The sequence below is a fragment of the Oryzias latipes genome, chromosome 12, assembly GCF_002234675.1.
Source record: "Oryzias latipes chromosome 12, ASM223467v1".
Lineage (NCBI taxonomy): Eukaryota > Metazoa > Chordata > Actinopteri > Beloniformes > Adrianichthyidae > Oryzias > Oryzias latipes.
Window position 1 is genome coordinate 6,510,405 of NC_019870.2, and position 18,587 is coordinate 6,528,991.

General features: G+C 37.6%; 1 protein-coding gene across 2 annotated transcripts in view; it reads right to left on the reverse strand.

Annotated features, from left to right (window-relative positions):
* The window catches only part of dab2ip (DAB2 interacting protein), a 153,674-nt gene extending 135,762 nt beyond the window's left edge, over positions 1-17,912 (reverse strand). For both annotated transcript variants that reach the window (XM_023960457.1, XM_023960456.1), the window contains exon 1: positions 17,543-17,912. The gene's annotated coding sequence lies outside the window, so the exon portion shown is untranslated. The remainder of the gene's footprint in view (positions 1-17,542) is intronic.
* Between the last annotated feature and the right edge of the window lie 675 nt (positions 17,913-18,587).

The following is an 18,587-nucleotide window of genomic DNA, read 5'->3' on the forward strand; positions in this document are numbered from 1 at the left end:
GACATTTCAGCAAACGCTTGCGCAGCAAAGTCTGCTCCAATCAGTCCAGCACAGATTAAATGACTGGCCATCTGTTTTTATCATTTCAGCAGTGTCAGAGCTACAGATCACTGGGAACACATGCCCCCGTGCACACCTCTGTTTCACTGAACACCAGGGGAATCCGCTGGAGCCAAGCCTGGGAGCCTCTTTGCATTTTGATTCAGTAAAATAGTGGTCCCCAACCTTTTAAGGCTACGTACCGGTTTAATGTGAGACAGCGTTTCCACGTTAGAAAGAAGAAGAGAGAAAGAAATAGAGTGGGATGTTAGAGATGGGGGATACGGAGTTACAATGGGAGAGATTGGGGGGGGGGGGGGGGCAGTCTATAATACAAAGTCAAAACATAAGACTGTCATAAGTAAATTGCATGACTTAGTTTCTACATCTACAAATCGTCTGCACACAACCGTTGGTTAACTATTTAGAGGTTGGATGTATATTCATACATTAACAATGGAAGATTTATCTGACAAGACGTTTGCACACCGACAGCTACACACAAGTACCCATGCCCGTATTTGTGCAAAAGTGAATAAGCAGGTGTGTTGAACGAATGCGTGCTTCTTATGGTGTGCCTTATCATGCTAGGCAGAGGAGCAACCCGGAAGTGGGTCTTTAAACGCAGCCTCTTCTTCTGTTTCCTCACTGGCTCTTTTTACCAAAAAGAAACCTTCCAAATATGTTTTCTTTTGGTTAACTTTGCTAACTTGGGGTTTTCAATTTAGCATTTGGAGCAGCTGCTTCAAAATAGTAGTGGATGTGTTGAAAATGAGTCGGATGTGGTGGAGAGGCCAGTCGTTTTTCAAAATAAAACTAAATAAAACGGAAAAAATTGAAGGTCATGCTGTTTTTTCCCCTCTGTTGCTCAATACCAACTGTTCTATGACCGGTACCGGTCTGCAACCAGTGGGGTTGGGAACCACTGCTGTAAATTATGGGAATAACCAAGCAAAAACGATCTCCTTCTGAAAGTCTGCACACATTCTCGTCCCTGAACCGCTATCTGGAACTTTACAGGAAACTAATAAAAACTTTTGTTGCTGGATTACAACTCCCAAGCAGAAAGAAAACAAAACAAAAAAACTAATCCTAGGTCGCTAATGATGCTGTAATCTGAACCAGTTTCTGAAACGTGACATACTGAAAGTCTGTCCTCTTAGAAAGTCCCACACAGCTGAGGACTAAAACCCCAGGGACAAACCCAGGACATCCTGGGGGATCAGGGCACATTTTCACACCGACCTGGGAGCAGCTGGGGATTCCCTGGAGGAAGCTTCTAAGGACCGAAAAGCCAGGAACAAGAAATAATGAACATTTTTCTCCCTTTTATTGTTTGTTTGTGGTGTCCTAATCTGCACTGAAATGACACATTTCCAGTCTGTTCCCAAACACTGTGAGCAAATCCTGTCATCAAAATAATCTGTAATCTTCAGTCTTTGTCAGAACAGGAAATTATGCTTAAAAAAATGAGATGTAAAAAAAAAAATTAAAGGACAGAAAGAAGCAGTGGAGCAGTTATAGGTAAAGAAACATATAATTACCAAAGTGCCTCAATTATCCTCCACTTAGTTCATTCCTCAAGCTTTCATTGCTGCTCTTTATACCCACCTTCTACTTTACCATTTCTTGTTGGGTCTTTAATTGACCACTTTCTTTCTTTTTTTTGACTAAAATTGCCAGCTACAGCTCATGCATGCTCTGGCCAAAGCATCAGCAGAGAAAAGCTTAAACAAAACAGAACGGATGAAACCACCTGATCATGTTTCCAAATGCATGGCAAAACACCTAATGCTCTTTATGTTGGAATTTAGGGAATCTAGACCCAGCGCATGTAAGGATTGTTTCTCCCCTTTCAGTCATAGAGACCCCATTGTCACACGAACAATAGGCAAAGTTTGTTGAATGACCATGAGAAACCAAAGTGGACCAAAGAAGGAGGTTACAGAGGGGAACAGAGATCAGGCAACAATACAAGCTGTACGTGTCATTGAATTTAGCAATACTGTCACTAGACTTGACCTCAAAGAACTTCCCCGTCTGCTGGGGGCAAACAGAAAAAAGACGGTACTATTCTTCACCAAGCATTTCTTTACTTTGGATTTTTTACAAGGAATATTGGTAAACAAGGTAAAAGATGAAATTTCATTGCAAAAATGTCAGAAAATACATTTTGTACCGTCAAAAAAAAGAGTAGGATTTTTTCGTCTTGCCATAAAAATACATTACATTATCTCATCGGTTTATGTGATGAATTAGTAGGTAACTTTTGATGAGCATATGTGCAAAGACAGATTACAAAAAAGTGCATGTATGTGTTTTGAGTTGTTTTTAAGTACAAGACTAAAGAATAAAAACACATTTATTGTTGACCAAAGAAGTTTGTACCTTTGGCTGAATCCATAAATACAATAAATAGAGTTTTGATGCACCCAATTCTCACATGCAGAAATGGTAAAAAACTAACCATTAAAAATTAAAGTTAAAAACAGAGCTAAAGTAAAGAACTACTCCAATGCCACATTTGTGTTTATCGGTTTACCTTGTAAATCTCGCAGGAGACCGAACTGCAACTAATTAGAAAAAGGTAATCAATCATTTTACTTTATTTTGAAATGTATCCATTCTTTTTTGGGTCATGGGGCTGCTGGAGCCAACCCAGCTAAAGTTGCGCAAGGGCAGAGTACATCCTGAAACAGTGTTTTTCAACCTTTTTTGAGCCAAGGCAACTCTATAGTCTGTATTGATGTACAGTCCCTCCACAATGTTTTTTTCTAAAAGATGTTAGTTTTCAGTGATAATTTTCAACTAAATTATTTGACATTTTACCCTGGTAGTTGTTTATTAAAATACAATTTTATGTGACTTCACAAAAAAAAAAAAAATCTTTCTAAATTGTGATTTATTTTTTTAAATATTTTTTTTCAATTTTGATGCAAAGGCAACTGTAATTTTTGAACAATTATAAGATCGCAATATGTTTGATAGAATTTACACAAAAAGACATATCAATGTCACACAAAAAGTTAACCTGTTGAAGTTTTATTACTTTTTCTCTTGTTAATTAAAGATGCAGTCTTTGAAAACTTTAACAAAAATGTTTTATTTCTTTTTAGATGATTAAATTGTTTCAATTTAGCTTAATTGTGTCTGTTGGCCACTTCACCTTAAAGCTGTTGTTATTACTTCTTCTTAAATCTAACGCATAAAATAATACCGACCTTATGAGAAAAGTGTTTCAGTTAGGAAGATGACTTGGACCAAACTCTGGGATGTTTGGCTGTTAATAAACACAAACCTTGAAGGAGAACTCTTCTGATTTCATCAAGAAGATTTAGAAAACTGTTTGATGTGTGTTCGTTGTGGTTTCAAGACATTTTACAGGGACTATTCATTGTACGCTGAGACGCTGTCACTTTGACCTGATGCATCATGGGAGATGTAGTGCGAAACTGCCGCCGATCGCAGACACTCTCTGAGCTTCATTGTTTTGTTCACTTGTTCCACGGTCTGACACCGGATCCCGTGGAAAGCTACACCGCTAAAGACGAGCTTTAGCTGGTATTTTTGTTGGAACCGAGAGACTTTATGAGCAGAAACGGAACAAGGAAGTGAAGACTTTAACCACTTCTGATTGGTCAGACTGATGACGTATGATTAAGGCTCCAAGATTAATTGGTGGAGACAATTAAAGGGGCGGGACTTTTCCGTAAACAGAGCTGAAGCTACGGCTAAATCACGGTACCGTCTTTCTTATCAAAATGTCTTTAATAGAATCAAATAAACACAAAGAAAACAGTATTTTACGAACTTTCACATTCCTAACTACTCAGTGTTTTATCATGGCCTGTTTGGATGAACAAAGAGCGGAAATCCTGGAGATGAGAAATGTTTTTAGATCAGTAAATGGGTAATTTCCCACGGCACACCTGACCATCTCCCACGGCACACTAGTGTGCCGCGGCACACCAGTTGAAAACACTTCCCTTAACACATTGCCAGTCACACACACTTACATGCACACCCGGGGGCAATTTAAAGATACCAATCAAACTATGAAGTATGTTTTAGACTATGTGAGGAAACCAGTGTGCCCAGAAAAAAACCCCCAAGCAGAACATGCAAAGTCCACACAGAAAGGTCCCAGCCGGGATTTGAACCAGGGCCTCCAGGGCCTTCTTGCGGTGAGGCACGACCACTGTGCCAGCGTGTAGCCCCATTTGGAAATGTTGATGTTGAAAAGAGTATGGTTAAGCTATTAATAAATAGTTCAGATTAATAATAATTGCTTGTAAAGCAATCTGTCAATTGCCTATAAAATATTCAGTTTGACACACATTTAAAAACACTTTGTTTCATTTAAGAGCGTGTTTCCAAATTCCGATCATACTGATTTTTACACTGCTAGAAGATGCTCTAATACCTGTCAGAAATTCAACTTCTGAGGATGTCCCTGTTTCAGTGTTTAATCTGAAAAATGCAACTTTCAACAGCCAATTTGAATGCACAATAATCTCTGAGATCTGTCAAGAAATGCCACACAAATATACTGAATGTATGAAAGTTTTTTTTTTTTTTTTAATCTGAGCATGTGAAGTCAGGCAGATCCGGACTGCATCTAAACCTTTGGCTTAGTTGCATTTCTTTGTCAATTTTTGGTCCCAAGGGAGAATACTTTCATGGTTCTAGCTATTTATTTAAAAAAAAAGACTTTATTTACCACACTTTAGGGCGCACCAAATTAAAAGGTGCACCGTCAAACTTATATCATATATAAGGCATACTGAATTCCAAGTGCATTAAACGATAAACCCATTCATAAGACTTTATAATCTGCGTTCACAGAAACTCGAGAACTTGTTTGTAAGACGCTAGGCATTCGAAATGTTGGAAGCATTAACCGGGTTTTTATTAGACTTCGCTAACTTCCAACCTTATCAGTGACATGTAAAATAACACAGTCCAGAACCGCTACATGTCAGCTGCCTTAGCATATTTACAATAAAACCCAATCTTGTCTGCAGCAGAAAAAAAATAATCTATTAGGCCCTATAGATTATAGGTCACACTGTCATATTTTGAAAAAAATTAAGGTTTTAAGTGTGCCTTTTAGTGTGGAAAATAGGGTAGTTTCTTTGGCCAAAACACCGAACCCTCAGTGATAAATGGTAAATAAGATGGTATCCCCGATTCAACCTCCCCTGTAGTCCCAGAATGAACCTGTGGAACTGACATGATCGACTGGAGAGCACCAGGAACCATGTCCCGTCGAGACTTCAGGAGAAAGCCCTTGTTTAGGTCCAATTACTAGCTGCCGCTGTACTTTGAATATGTTCCCTCTGCAAGTCACTACAATGAAAATTATATCCCTAAAACATGCAATCTGATCCAAAGCAAAAAAAAAAAAAAAAAGCCAAAGTGTGAAGTTTTAGAAAATAGTCAGATCTCATAGAATTTAAAACCCAGAAAGAAATACCACAGCAGGTGCAAACCTTTGGATTTTTATCGCCTTAAAGCTTAGTCACACCTTCTTGAATTCTGCCGCACAACAGCCCAAATCAAAAAACATTTTCTGGCATTTTCTGTGAACTGTTGACGCGTGGAGAGAAACCTTTCACAATAAAGTCGCCGACAGAACTGGCTCACAAATGCATATGAGGTTTCTTGTGTTTTCCTAAGCATCAGTCACTGTTTGAATACTGTAGTCACACACCACCATATGAAAAGAAAAACGAAAATCAACGTTGTGCTGTGAGACTAATTGAGATGCAGAGAGACTTTACAGTGAACCAGAAGAACAAACTTTTACCAAACGTACTTTTTTGTCCCCCTTAGCAAACACAAGTTAATTAATTTCTGGCAGCACAAACGTTGGTTTCACTCCATTTTGGTTGGTTGTTTTCAGAAAAACAAACCGGAGAGCAGCATGGCTCCTGTCGGTATGACAGTTAAACATAACACGCAGCTTCTGAGCAGCACAAGACAAATGAAAATTGCTTTTCTCTGTTTAAAAGCAGGCGAGGTACGTCTATTTAACTTTACTGCAACAGGATGTAGAATTAAGAGACAAGAATGTTGTTTTTTTCTTTCTTTGACAAGAACAAAGACAGATGAACAAAAAAAAAAAAAGCAAAGAAAACCATTTATTGGAATCCACAAACAGGCTACAACCACTAAGAACATTTTGGGATATAACTTTGCTTTGAGTGGATTTTCTTTGTCATTGCCAACAGCAATACTTCAATAGCTTATATTTTACCTTCCTCACTAGACCGAAGCGGAGCGTCTTCATCTGTTAAAGTAGTTACGTTGCATGAAGCCACACAGAGATCGAGGACAGGACACAGGAGGAGAGCAAAGATGGGCTACATAGCAGTTTGCAGGAGTTTTTCGAGCACATAAAGACAAGCCAGACACTCAATGTTTACTGGAAATCAAGGCTAAAAAAATCTTAGTGTTGGAGTTAAAAATACACCCCCTAGTTCCTTTATAGATAATTAAAAGTATGGCGAGGACATTTTATTTGTTTAGCAGTGACTGAAATAGATTTGGGCGGTTTTATTTACATGTGACTATGTCAAGTCTCTTTTGTTGTTTATTCTTTTTCTTTATTTAGCCAGGTAAATGTGACGTAAGAAGCTTCCTGAAAGGAAATGAAGCACTCTGGATTTGAACTTCATATTTCCCTCTGTCCTGCTGTGAGATTTGCCTCTTGACATTCTAGTCGACCTTTGAAATCACGAGCAGGATTTTTCTATTGGAATGCGTGCAATAAACTTAGAGTACAGCTAAGAAATAACTCCAAGCATGTAGTTGGATTTGCTTCTCATCAAAATAAAACTAAATCAATAAAACAATGGATTTGTATTTTCCCTAGCTCTTATGTTTTCTAGCTAATGTATTCGGGCATTATAGGGCGCGATTAAAAGGCACACAGTCAATCAATTTTCTGTTTTCGAACTTTGTCCTTTGATAAGCCACATTAAGCAAAAAAAATAGTCAGAGATAAGTCTGTCCGTCAGTCAGATTTTATTAACTATGTTCTTAGTAACTCTAGAACTTTGCAACACATTAGTCCGGTAGGAAGCATTAGCCACATTAGTTGCTTTAGCTTATTCACAGTACATACAACGACCAACCTTGTAGGCAACACATGAAAAAACAGGCTGATACAGCTGAAACAAATGTTACTGTGGCTACGCTCACTCCCAATCTTGTTGCAACACAGTCCAACACGGCTACACGTTAGCTTTGTTGGCATGTTCACAACACCTACAACTACCAAACTTGCAACACAACACTTGTTCCCACCCTAACTACTAAAAAAGCGATATAGTGCGGGACTATTCAGTGTCCTGAACTTTAAAGGCAATTCGGACACCAAGCTCACTACAAATTTTTTTTTATGAGGTCACCAATTACACAAAGTGACAATCTAATCAATACGAGCGTTTTGCAACGACTATTTATGAATCCACTGTGTTCTGATGTTGAAAATGTTGATTGTTAATTGAAAAAAAACATTGAAACATATTTTTTTCGTAAAAATTGTTAAATTGCAATGCATTGTGGTCAAGTGTGCTGCGATGCACACTTGTTTTTCGCAAAGAGGGGATTTTGAAATTGTAGATTCAGACAGCTCTACAAAACGTTAAATGCACCATATAGTGCACTATGTAGTGAGTAGGGAAGGAATTTAGACATAGCCAGACTGATGCCACTAAAAAAAATGTTTCTGTGACTATGTTAACTTGCAACCTTGTTAGTAATACGTAAAAAAAAAAAAAAATTCCAATACCACTACATATTAGCCGTGATGGTGTATTCACAATATTGTCCAACCACACATTTTGACTGTGTACCTCTCAGAATAACTTTGGCACCAGTAAGCCCAACCAGATTTAACTCATATAAAAGGCAATGCAGAATATAAGTTTAAATTTTTTTTTTTTTACTAAAGCTTTGAGGTGCACCTAATAGTGCGGAAAATATGGTACCCTTTTTATTTGAAAACCATATTCACTGGATAAATAACCTGTAATGAGACCCATGGCATTTACTACTATGTTCCAAAACCAGCAGTTAAAAAAGAAACAGTAAGTAAAGTTTGAAGCTCTGTTGGGTTCACTCTCTTCCCAATACAGAAAAAAACCCAAATCCACAGCATTTCAAATCTGAGCTGTAAAAGAAAAGAAAAACTCCCTACACCTGTAATGACAGGACAATAAAAAATCCCTAAATCTTTTAGAGTATTCGTGTTTTTTGTATAAAGTTAGACTACCGGTCAACATATATTACTTCAGATTATTTATTTTTTGTCAAATTAGCAAACAGAATGTGGTAACTTAACTAATGTAAACAAAAAGCAACCTTTTCCTGTTAAACTGGTAGAAAAACTGACAAAAAAGCCCCAAAGCTCTCGTAAAATAGCATTGTGCAGCATGATTAATTCATAAAGAACTTCAAGAATTGTTCATTCATTTTTACCCCCCGGTACAGTATATTCAGAGCAACAAAACACTTTTCTCTTTTTGCTTCTGGTTTCTATGAATTTGCTGATGATCCTACAGGTGAACCCTCACTGAGCTTTCATGACAAACATTAGGTCAGCATACCATAGTGTACAATTACACTCTGAAAGCATTTTCTTTTCATTACCAGACGGTTTTAGGAGGTGGAGTTAGCAGTGAAGAGTCCACACCCTTATCGTGAAGAGAGAGCCTCATTAAAAAAAAAAAAAGTCATAGCTTTGTGCTGATCACAAATCTGCCTTGTTAAGTGATTCTATCTAATTTCCCTACTTCTATATCAAAATGCCTTTTTCTTTGTCTTGATCCTAATAAATCTGCATATAGAGTCAAATGAACTTTTTTTTAACAAGTACGAGTTCCAAATATTTCATACACTTTCCAATACAGCCATTGCTTTGTTAGATGTCAGCATGTTGTGTCTGCAGGACTGTCTGGTTTTTGCGTTTTCAACCGTCTCATTAAGTTTACTTTTTTTTTTTCCATTCACCAATTCACACACATTCACACACTGGCGCCAACCTTCCACCAGAGGCAAGGTGGGGTTCAGTGTCTTTCCGAGGACACCTTCAACACATGGGGGAATCGAACCTGCAGTCTTCCAATATGAGGTCGACCACCCTATTGCTGCACCACGGCCGCCCTAAATAAACTTTACTCTAAGAAAACTTGATAAAAATCTTAAAAACTACACATGCACTGCTTTTACAGGTTTGAAAAAAACTGCTCTGGACTGATTAGAACCTTTTCTCTCAGTTTTTTATCATCCATTGTAGAACATTACTAACCTTGGTAATCCTTTTACAAAAAAAAAAAAACTTGACGTTTTTCCTTTTCATTTCCTGAAAATAGTAGATTTGCATCTAAGAACAGACTAAAGATTAATTTCAGTAAGGCCAAAAAAAAAGCGTAGTGTTTGCGTTTTTCCTGAAAACTTTGTTGTTTATGACTATAAAAGAAAATACATGTCCTTAGATGCCCTGCGACATACTGGCGAACTTTCTATGGTGTCCCCTGCATTCAAGTGACCGGAAGAGGCTCCGGTAGCCCCGTGACCCCGAAAGGGAAAAAACGGCAGAAGATGAATGAATGAATGAATTTCCTTAGATTACGTTGGTAAAACTATGCTGAAATTGGAGATGCCAGGAAAGAGGGTTAGAAGAAGACCAAGAGGAGGTTGATGGATGTATTGAAGGTTATTGTAAAGGATGAGGACTTGGAGAAGAGGGATAGATGGAGCTGCTTGAATACCTGTGACCCCTAAAGAGATTATCTGAAAAACAAACGATTTTTGGATAAATTACATTAAAAAACAGACCAACGATGTTATTTACCAACTAGTCAGATTAGTCATTTTCAAATACTGAGTGGAAAGCAAACAAAACACTTAATTTTTTCTCAATACTTTTTCAAATAATGATTGATTGTGGTTGACAGCGTCTTGTCATCGAATTTTCCATCCAGATTTCATTCTCTTTAGGAGAATTCCCATGTTGAACTTCAGTTTATAGGCCAAGATCCTATTCTAACGTTGACCTTTGCTCTCAATGCTTTTCCCAATTAAAACCTCAGTTGGGGGTCAACCCCTGCTGCTGCATGAACCCATTAAAGCTTTATCAAAAGAGAGGTTGAGGACGGAAAATGGCCCGCCTTCACACAATCTCACAAACATCCACTATTTGTGGAACATTTGAAACGATATATATTTCAAGTTGTCAGACTTATTTGCTTTGTATAACTATGTCTGAATTGGACAAGTCCAGGATCCAGGTTTTGATTGTTTGGGAAAGGATTCTCCCAGGAGTTCATTTGGTTTGGGCTACTAACCACTTTTCAACAAGCAACTACACCACCTTAAAATCTACCCATAAAACATTGGTCAATAGATTGTCTGTAGTTTCTTCTCATTGTTTATGCGATGAGTTTCTTTTTTCTCACTGGGTAAAATTGTCATGTCACCTATTTATTTATTTATTTATTTATTTATTTATTTATTTATTTATTTTTTGCTTTGCCTAAATTTAAAAAACAAAAGAAAGTTTGGAAAAATGTAGCATTTTAGTTTATTTTATTTATTTCCCCCCATTTTATTGTAAATAATGATTTAAAAAAAATACACAATAATCATCCATGAAATGATCCCATTTGAGTTTGATATGAAACAATGGGTTTGATCTTTTGACTAAAATGATGTATTACTTGCCATAAATATTTCATAAAACTTAATGGAGGCTTCTTCCTGTATAGGACCTTTATGGCCTTTCATGAAAGTATTAACAGCAGCTGTAGAAACATCTGCATGCAGAATGGCGACACTAAAAATTGAGCACACAACAATGGAAAAAGCACTCACACAAACAGCAAACATGTCCACATAACAAAGGGTTTAGGAAAGTTTAAGACACAAATGTGCTGAGAAGGGCCACTGTTTAGGAAACATCAGAGACATCTGTATTCCAGCTGCTTTAGCAGTGAGTTATGTTTACCTTTAATTAAATTAATTGTAATTGATCATATTTATAGTGAATTTTATGTGCACTTTTTAAATCAAGCAAAAATGTGTTACGCAATGATGTTTTCTGAATTAATTTGTCTTCCTTACAAAAAAATATTAAAATAATCTTTTGTCATAAAGGGCCAAAATCATCCAAAATCATTTTTTTTTAGCTTTTAAGTGTATTAAAATGGTATTTTCGTGAGAAATTACTCATTATTGACATTATTAAATGGGTGGCACCCACACAGAGAGAAAGGCGGAGCCTCAGAGATCGAGTCGATTCATTCCAGGTATGAAAAGAACTCAGGAAAATAAGTAATGTGTTTTATTAAAAATAGTGTGCCAAAATTAATATATAATCACATACATGGATTTCGTTTGCTATAAAAGGCTGAAGAATTGCATGGTTTAGGCTCTATACTGTCTTAACTCTTAACTCTTTGACATTTTTCTTTAACTCTTTTGTACAGATTAGATGCAAACCCGTACTCCGAAGTCGCAATCTGATCAAAATGTAGTTGTTTTTAACAGGTTCTTGTGACCTTTTTCTGAAGATGGACGGCATATATAAAAGAAAGTTAAGCTTAAAATTGTATTTCTCAATATTTCTTCTTTTTTTATTATTATTAATCTGGAGCAGTTGACAAAAAATGTTGGGAAAAGTTTATATTTGCAGAGTAGAAAACAGATTGAGTGGCCCACAAGCTACAAAACAGTATGATTTTCTTTTGTTTTGTAATCAATGTATGTCTTTTTTCCCCCAAAACCCTAAAGTAGCTACTTTGTTCCCTAATTAGAAGTCCTTTACGTTTAAGTGAAGTTTTTCAGACCTTTATGGTCTAAAGGTCCATAAAGTAAGAGGAAAAAATGATAAAGCCCTTTGGCTGAGAGGTTTCACTGTAATCCTAAGTGCTTCGAACGTTAAAAAACAAAGAAAAGGCAAATTGATGCTCATATAGTCCGGAAGGTGCCTTTAAGAATACAACCACATGCATTTCTTCAAGCCCGAGTGAAACTGGGACACAGTAAAGCGGAGATCAGGGCACATATGGACATCATGCAGCCTGCCAAACACATGTACTGTAATTACACGGTATGCTATGGAGCAAACAACCTCCAGCTCCTTCTACCACAATCCAAATTGCATGTATGTGCTCAGGCCACCTATTACTGTCAAACAAAATCAGTATCTGGATATAGATTGGTGAATCTCACTTGGATAGTTGTTTTTCTGGCTATGATGGAAGAGAGGAAATTAGAAAAAATGAGGGCAGGTATTGTTCTTTTGAGGGAGCAGAAGGCTTTGACAGGCTAGAGGGTACTTTTAAGGACAGAGTGGCCCTCTTTACCTGATTCACCTTGCATCAGGTCCACTTTAAATTTCCAAATTTAGGAAAAGGCACCTTTCACATCTGTGCTTCGGTTTCACAACCATCCGAAATATCTAAACAAGTATGTTCAGGAAAAGAGATGCAGTGAATACGCTCAAGACAAGTTTTAACAAAAGAGTTTCACAACAGTTCTAGCTGTTTTTTTCCCAAAAAGAAACTCACCATGAAACAAATTACAGCGTGCATTTAGCAAAGCCGAATGCTGATGGCTGTTTGTCTTGTTTTTCTTGTTTTTGTCTGGACTTGTGATGGACTAGAAACCAATGAAAAGAATGAATGAATACATGGACTCCATGTGAGAGAGAGAGAGAGACAGAGAGAGAGAGAGGGCGAGCCAAGGCCTTTCATATGAAAATCCATGCAAAATAAACAAAAAAAAACCATCCAGGCAAACTGCAGTTGCAGGCATATTTATTTAAAAGCCCTCCAGGCGCGTTTCCTTTGGAAAAAGAGAAAAAGTGTTTATCACAATCTGAGAACTAGGACTGGGCGATAAAACGGTGATTAAATATGTTGCGATATAATTTTTCCACGATAAAAGAATGAGTCTATCATGATAGACTTTTATTTGTCTATCATGATAGACTATTTGTGACGCACCACATCACAAATAGCCCGCTTTTAGTGAAAAAAGCGATCCAAACCGAGAAAATGACAAGCATAAAGTATTAAAAACTGGTTGATTATTTCTTTCTTTTGTAAGTGACCATGGTAGAAGCGGGTTAATGGCCTTCGAATTGTGCATTATCAGAATCAACGCACTTCGCGGAAGCAACCATTCTCTGCTTCGCGTCGGACGGTTCAGACTTTCACGGCGAGCATTAATTTCTGATAATGCACACTTCGTCAGCCGTTAACCCTTACTTAATCCACACCCACCAGCCAATCAGAATCGGGCATTCACTTGGACCATGGTTTAAAACAAGATTGATTCATAGGACAATAATAAAAAAACAGTATTTTCTAAATAATGACAGAATTGAATCCACTGTGCTTTGTAGCTACTGTGACCTGTCAGATGTTGTGCTGAATCCTTCCGCCCACTTCCCTCGTGAGAGAGCTGCAGCTTTAATGTTGACAACATATAGTGACAATAATCCAAAACATTATACTGTTTTCAGCTGTTTCTTGTTATAACTTACTATAAAATGTACCTGGAAGTAGGAAATATCTAATAGATATTATAGACTATACAGTTAGATGACAAAAAAGACGTGTTTATACCGTTTATAAACTACTTTTATCCAATGTAATTTTCTCAAAAAAAAAAAATGAAGGTAGAAGGTGTTTCTTTGTAAAATAGTGTTATAATTTAGCTGGGAAAAATAAATTTAGACGGTGGATTTTTTTAATCTAGCGGCTAAGTTGGCCGGTGACTCAAAAATCAAATTTGGCCCCTGTGTGGAGGTGCTTCGGTTATTTAAAATCTGACAAAAAACAGAGTAGGGTGCACTGCAAGTTGTGCAGACGGCTTGTTTCTGCTAAAACTGGAAATACCACCAACCTTTTCTTATCACCCGAACCAAACAAGTTCAATCTCAGACTAAAATAAATGACGATTCTCCAGCAAAAACAACAAAGGTCTCAAACCTGCACAACAGCAACAGTCTAAATTACAATACATTCTAAGAATTTGCTTGTAGTTCCTGGCTTATTTAACTTTACCATTTTTTTGTAGAATAAATGTTTTGTTTTTAAATGGAACTGATCAAGCAGTTTAGCATTCTGGTTTATTTATTATCTCTTTTGAAAGTTGAAGCTTATGCTTTAATCATGTTCCTGTTAAGCTTAAAGATGACTAATATTTCAGACAGAAATATTTAAATCTAAACAGTCTGCTGATGATTACACAGTTCTCTTATGAGCAGTGTTTAAATTTGACAAATATGGCTAGGTTTATATTGTGATATATATCGTTATGGTCTGATATAAAAACTCTATGTCACCCATCCGTACTGGAAACAGCTCCAACTTTTAGCTGCTTTAAAACACTCAAACACCTTTCTCCTTCTAGACTCATGATGAAAACACAGCAAAATTCAAGTCATGCAAGCATGCTCTTTGCTTGCTTGCATTTCACTTTTACTGCAAATAAAATGCATTTTTTGTTTGGTCACTCGTCATATAAAAATGGTAAAGGATGGAGCCTGTTTGTGACCTACAATCCCTTGAATTGAAGGCCTTTCCTTAATAAAATGGCAAAAATGTTTGCAAATGCAGCACTTTCAAGGTAATCCATTCCTATTTTACATTCATCAGTAATGGAAATCCAAAAAGAAGTGGAGACAAACTCGAGAGAAAGGAACAGAGTTGCTTAAAAATATGCTATAACAATCTACTGCTTCAGTTGCAATGACCTTCAGGGACTAAATGAATAATCGTTATTATGTCTGGCCGTTCTGGGTTGCCTTCAAAAAAGCTGCTGCCTTGGAGTTTTCACTTTAAAACAGTCTGGAAGACTTGATTTACGGTAAATAATGATTAAAACCTTCAACACTGGCAACATCTCCAGTGTTAAAGGGTTAAACTATATAAAGAATAAAGAAAATATGTTATAAAACAAAAGCAGCACAAATAGCATAGCTTTAAATGTAAATGTCCCAGGTCATTCATGTCTTTTTTTTCCAGCATTTTTTTTTTTAATTTTTCACTGTCAAGCACAAAAATGAAAAGTCTCACCTTCTAAAGAGTATCATCAATTCTGCAAGAAGGTTACTTTGATGTGACAATACAGCGCAGTGCTATTAAGGATAGGATCTATGAGAGTATTCTTAATAAGGCAATCTTTTTAAACTTCTGCATCTTTTGGTAAAAATATTTGGCCAAAAGACCCGTTTTAACAACTGTCCTCTCATTACCTGACCCTTTGCATTACAAATAGTAAGTGGTACTTTTCGAGTACTCACTCAGAAAAGGTTCTAACTGTGTTGAACCAGATCTCAAATGTGACTGAGTGACATAAACACCACATAGAAAGGACTCAGCTGGGATTTGAACCAGGGACTTTTTGCTATGAGGCAACAGTGTAACCTAAGTTGTGATTAGAAGAGTCCAGTTTAAGTACAGCAGGTATTTTGGCAGTAATAGCCAACTGCAGTCCTGTAGAACATTTGCTTACAGTTACACTTTATACTATTAAGCATTAGATGTTTGTTAAATAATCAAAAATAAATCATTTCTAGTTCAAAACAGCTCATCGTAAGGAACACATTTAGTAAAAGAAATGTAGTAAAATGTAAAATAGTAAAGCTTAAATTGTTAGTACAAACCATAAATAATGATATTTCTATTACTAAAGCACCAATACTAACTCAGAATACAAATATTACTATTAGTAAACACTAATATTAACTTAAAATACTAATATTACTATAACAAATGAACTAATACTAACTTAGAGTACAAATATTAGTGTTACTAAAATACTACTACTAACTTAAATTGCTATTCCTACAATACTTACTTAAAATACTATTATTAAAAAATACTAACACGTTATTAAAATACTAATATTAGTATTACCATTACTAATATGCCTACTATTAAAATACTAGTACTAACTTAAAATACTAGTAATACTATTACTAAACTACTTATGCAAACTCAAAATACTACTATAATCATTGTTAAAATATTATTACCAAATTTAAATACTACTAATACTATTACTAAAATAACAATATTAACTTAAAATACTAAAATTACTAATATGCTAATACTTACTTAAAATACTAAGATTACTATTATTCTAAAAATAATAATAACACTAACTTACTTAAAATACTAATATTAAAATAATATTTTTTAAATGCAAATTTTAAAATCTCAAAGTACAAAGCAGTACTGTTCATTCACAGTAAGGACATTTGTTATTGTCACCACTCTTTTCATTTGGGAGACATTTGTTTTCTCACATTTTACTTGGAAATTGGATGGTTTCAGATAAGGCGCTTTAAGAGGAAGAGTGGAGAGGCTTCAGTCAGCAACTAAATCATCCAGCTGTACAACAGCTGCAATCTGCAGTTACAGCTCAGAGCCTCAGTCCAGAGCACCGCTGACCTCCAACCTCAGGGTCATTCTTTTCACTCATCCGTCCACTCCAATGACTCTCCTGCCTGAGGAATGCCGCTCCAGCAGTCGGCCCAGAGCTCCCGCTCCGAATTCCCATTAATCCCTCTTCCCCAAGCCCACTTCCTTCCCCACAGCTGCTGGTCGGCCCGGCTCGCGCTAATAATAGCACAACAATGCCCGCCCCACGCCCAGACGCACTGCTCCTCACTATCACTTTGTAAAAAAAAAAAAGAAAAAAAAAACACTAACATCTGAAACTCTGGGGGGTTTTCTTGGTGAAAAACTCCCAAACTTTGCTGCAGATTGACACAAGCTCAGAAAAGTAACGTCATTAAATAAAAAGTGGTAAGATTGCAAAAAAAAAAAGAACACCCCGACTGACTGACATTTCACTGAAAGAGAACAACTTTTTAAGTGCTTGACATTCAGCCCTCTGTGTGTGGGTAATCGACTTGAGCATGTAAACACATGTTAGCGGTGGAATGATGACGAGGGTGCACACTTCAGTGAGCTAATATCTACAACGGCACTATAATCAAGCTGGGAAAAGAAGAAAAAAACGGGGACTCCACACGGTCAAAGCAGTTGAACAACACCTCAAAGACTGATCCAAAAGAGTCCAAACGAGACTACTACTTCAGCCCGGAGGAGGTGCATGAATGTCTGTCAGGGAGTCCAAGCCGGCACATGTTTTTTTACTCTGTTGTCCCACTTGGAGAAGCGGAGGATCACATGTCGCAGCTCTTTGTGTCTCTGAGACAAACACTTCTTCAGCAGCACTTTTATCCTCACCGCTTACACTTTGTGACTTTCCCTGACAGATCAGAGTGATAATTTTATTTTTCCCCTCCACAAGAAACTCTTCCCTGCACACCTCCTCCTTTCCCCTCCCGCCTCCCTCCGCCATTCTCTGCAAGAAAGGAATCCCACAGAAGACCTCACAAGAGCTGGAACTCTTCTCTTTCCCCTTGAGGAATGAAAAGACAGGGAAGAGGGTGGAAAAAAAATCGGCTCACCTCAGATGAGGTCCCTCCGGTGACGAGAACACTGAAGCAAAATCATCTCCGACCCACAGAGAACAGCAACAAGTGGTTACTCCAAACAATGTTCTCCTCCCCTCTCACACTCTTGCTTCCTTGCTGGTTTTGTTGTGTGTGTGTGTGTGTGTGTGTGTCTGTGTGTGTTCTCCTCTGGGCGGCAGGGGCTGCAGTGTGCTAGTGTTTGTGTGGTGTGTGCATGTGTTAGGGAGTGGGGCTGGTCCTTATGGACTCCTGTAGGGGTATTGACTCTTAACAGGACGCAGATCCTCCCCCCCTTCTCAGAATCATAGAGGGTTAAAATAAAAAAAAACCTAAAAACCCTCATTCACACAAATAGAGGGCAGGAGAGAGCTCTCTTTGTCTTGCTTTCCCTCACTTCCCGTCTCTGTCTTCAAACATCTCCCTGCTCTCCAAACCCCCTCGCATAGGGCCAATGTGTGCATGCTCATGTACAGGGAATGCCGTCGCGCATCAGCGGCTGGAGCTTGGGAGGAGGAAGAGGAGGAGGAGGAGGAGGGGTTTAGACCTCAGAAAGGCTGAATTCCTATACCTCCCATTTGGCCAATCAGAGACGTTGCTGCGGCTGACCAAAAACCACTGGGTCAGGCCGGGCCTCACGACCAAACGCCAGCTTTAAAGCATTAGCTGAAGTTTGCTAGGTATGTTGCTACCCTCCACAGGGATGTAGATCATCATCGTGGTTTTAAACCTCGAATCCAACACGCCTCCAGGAAGAAACCAAAACAAAGTGCTGCAAAAGTTCCAAAAATAATCCATAAACAGACAAAAATAGTCCTTTATCCCACCAAAAGCCCAGATTTAGAACAAAACTATCCAGGTAGTGCATGAGATAGAACAGGTCAAGCCTCTTTTGACATGTTTGTTTTCTCAACTCCCACCCCGGTCCCCCCACTCTGCCCACAGAGGAACGCTCTCATGTTTCTGCTCCAGTAAGACATTTGTCAAGGCGTTTGTCTATAGGAGCGACAGCCCCCCCTCTCATCCCTCCCTTTGTTTTCAC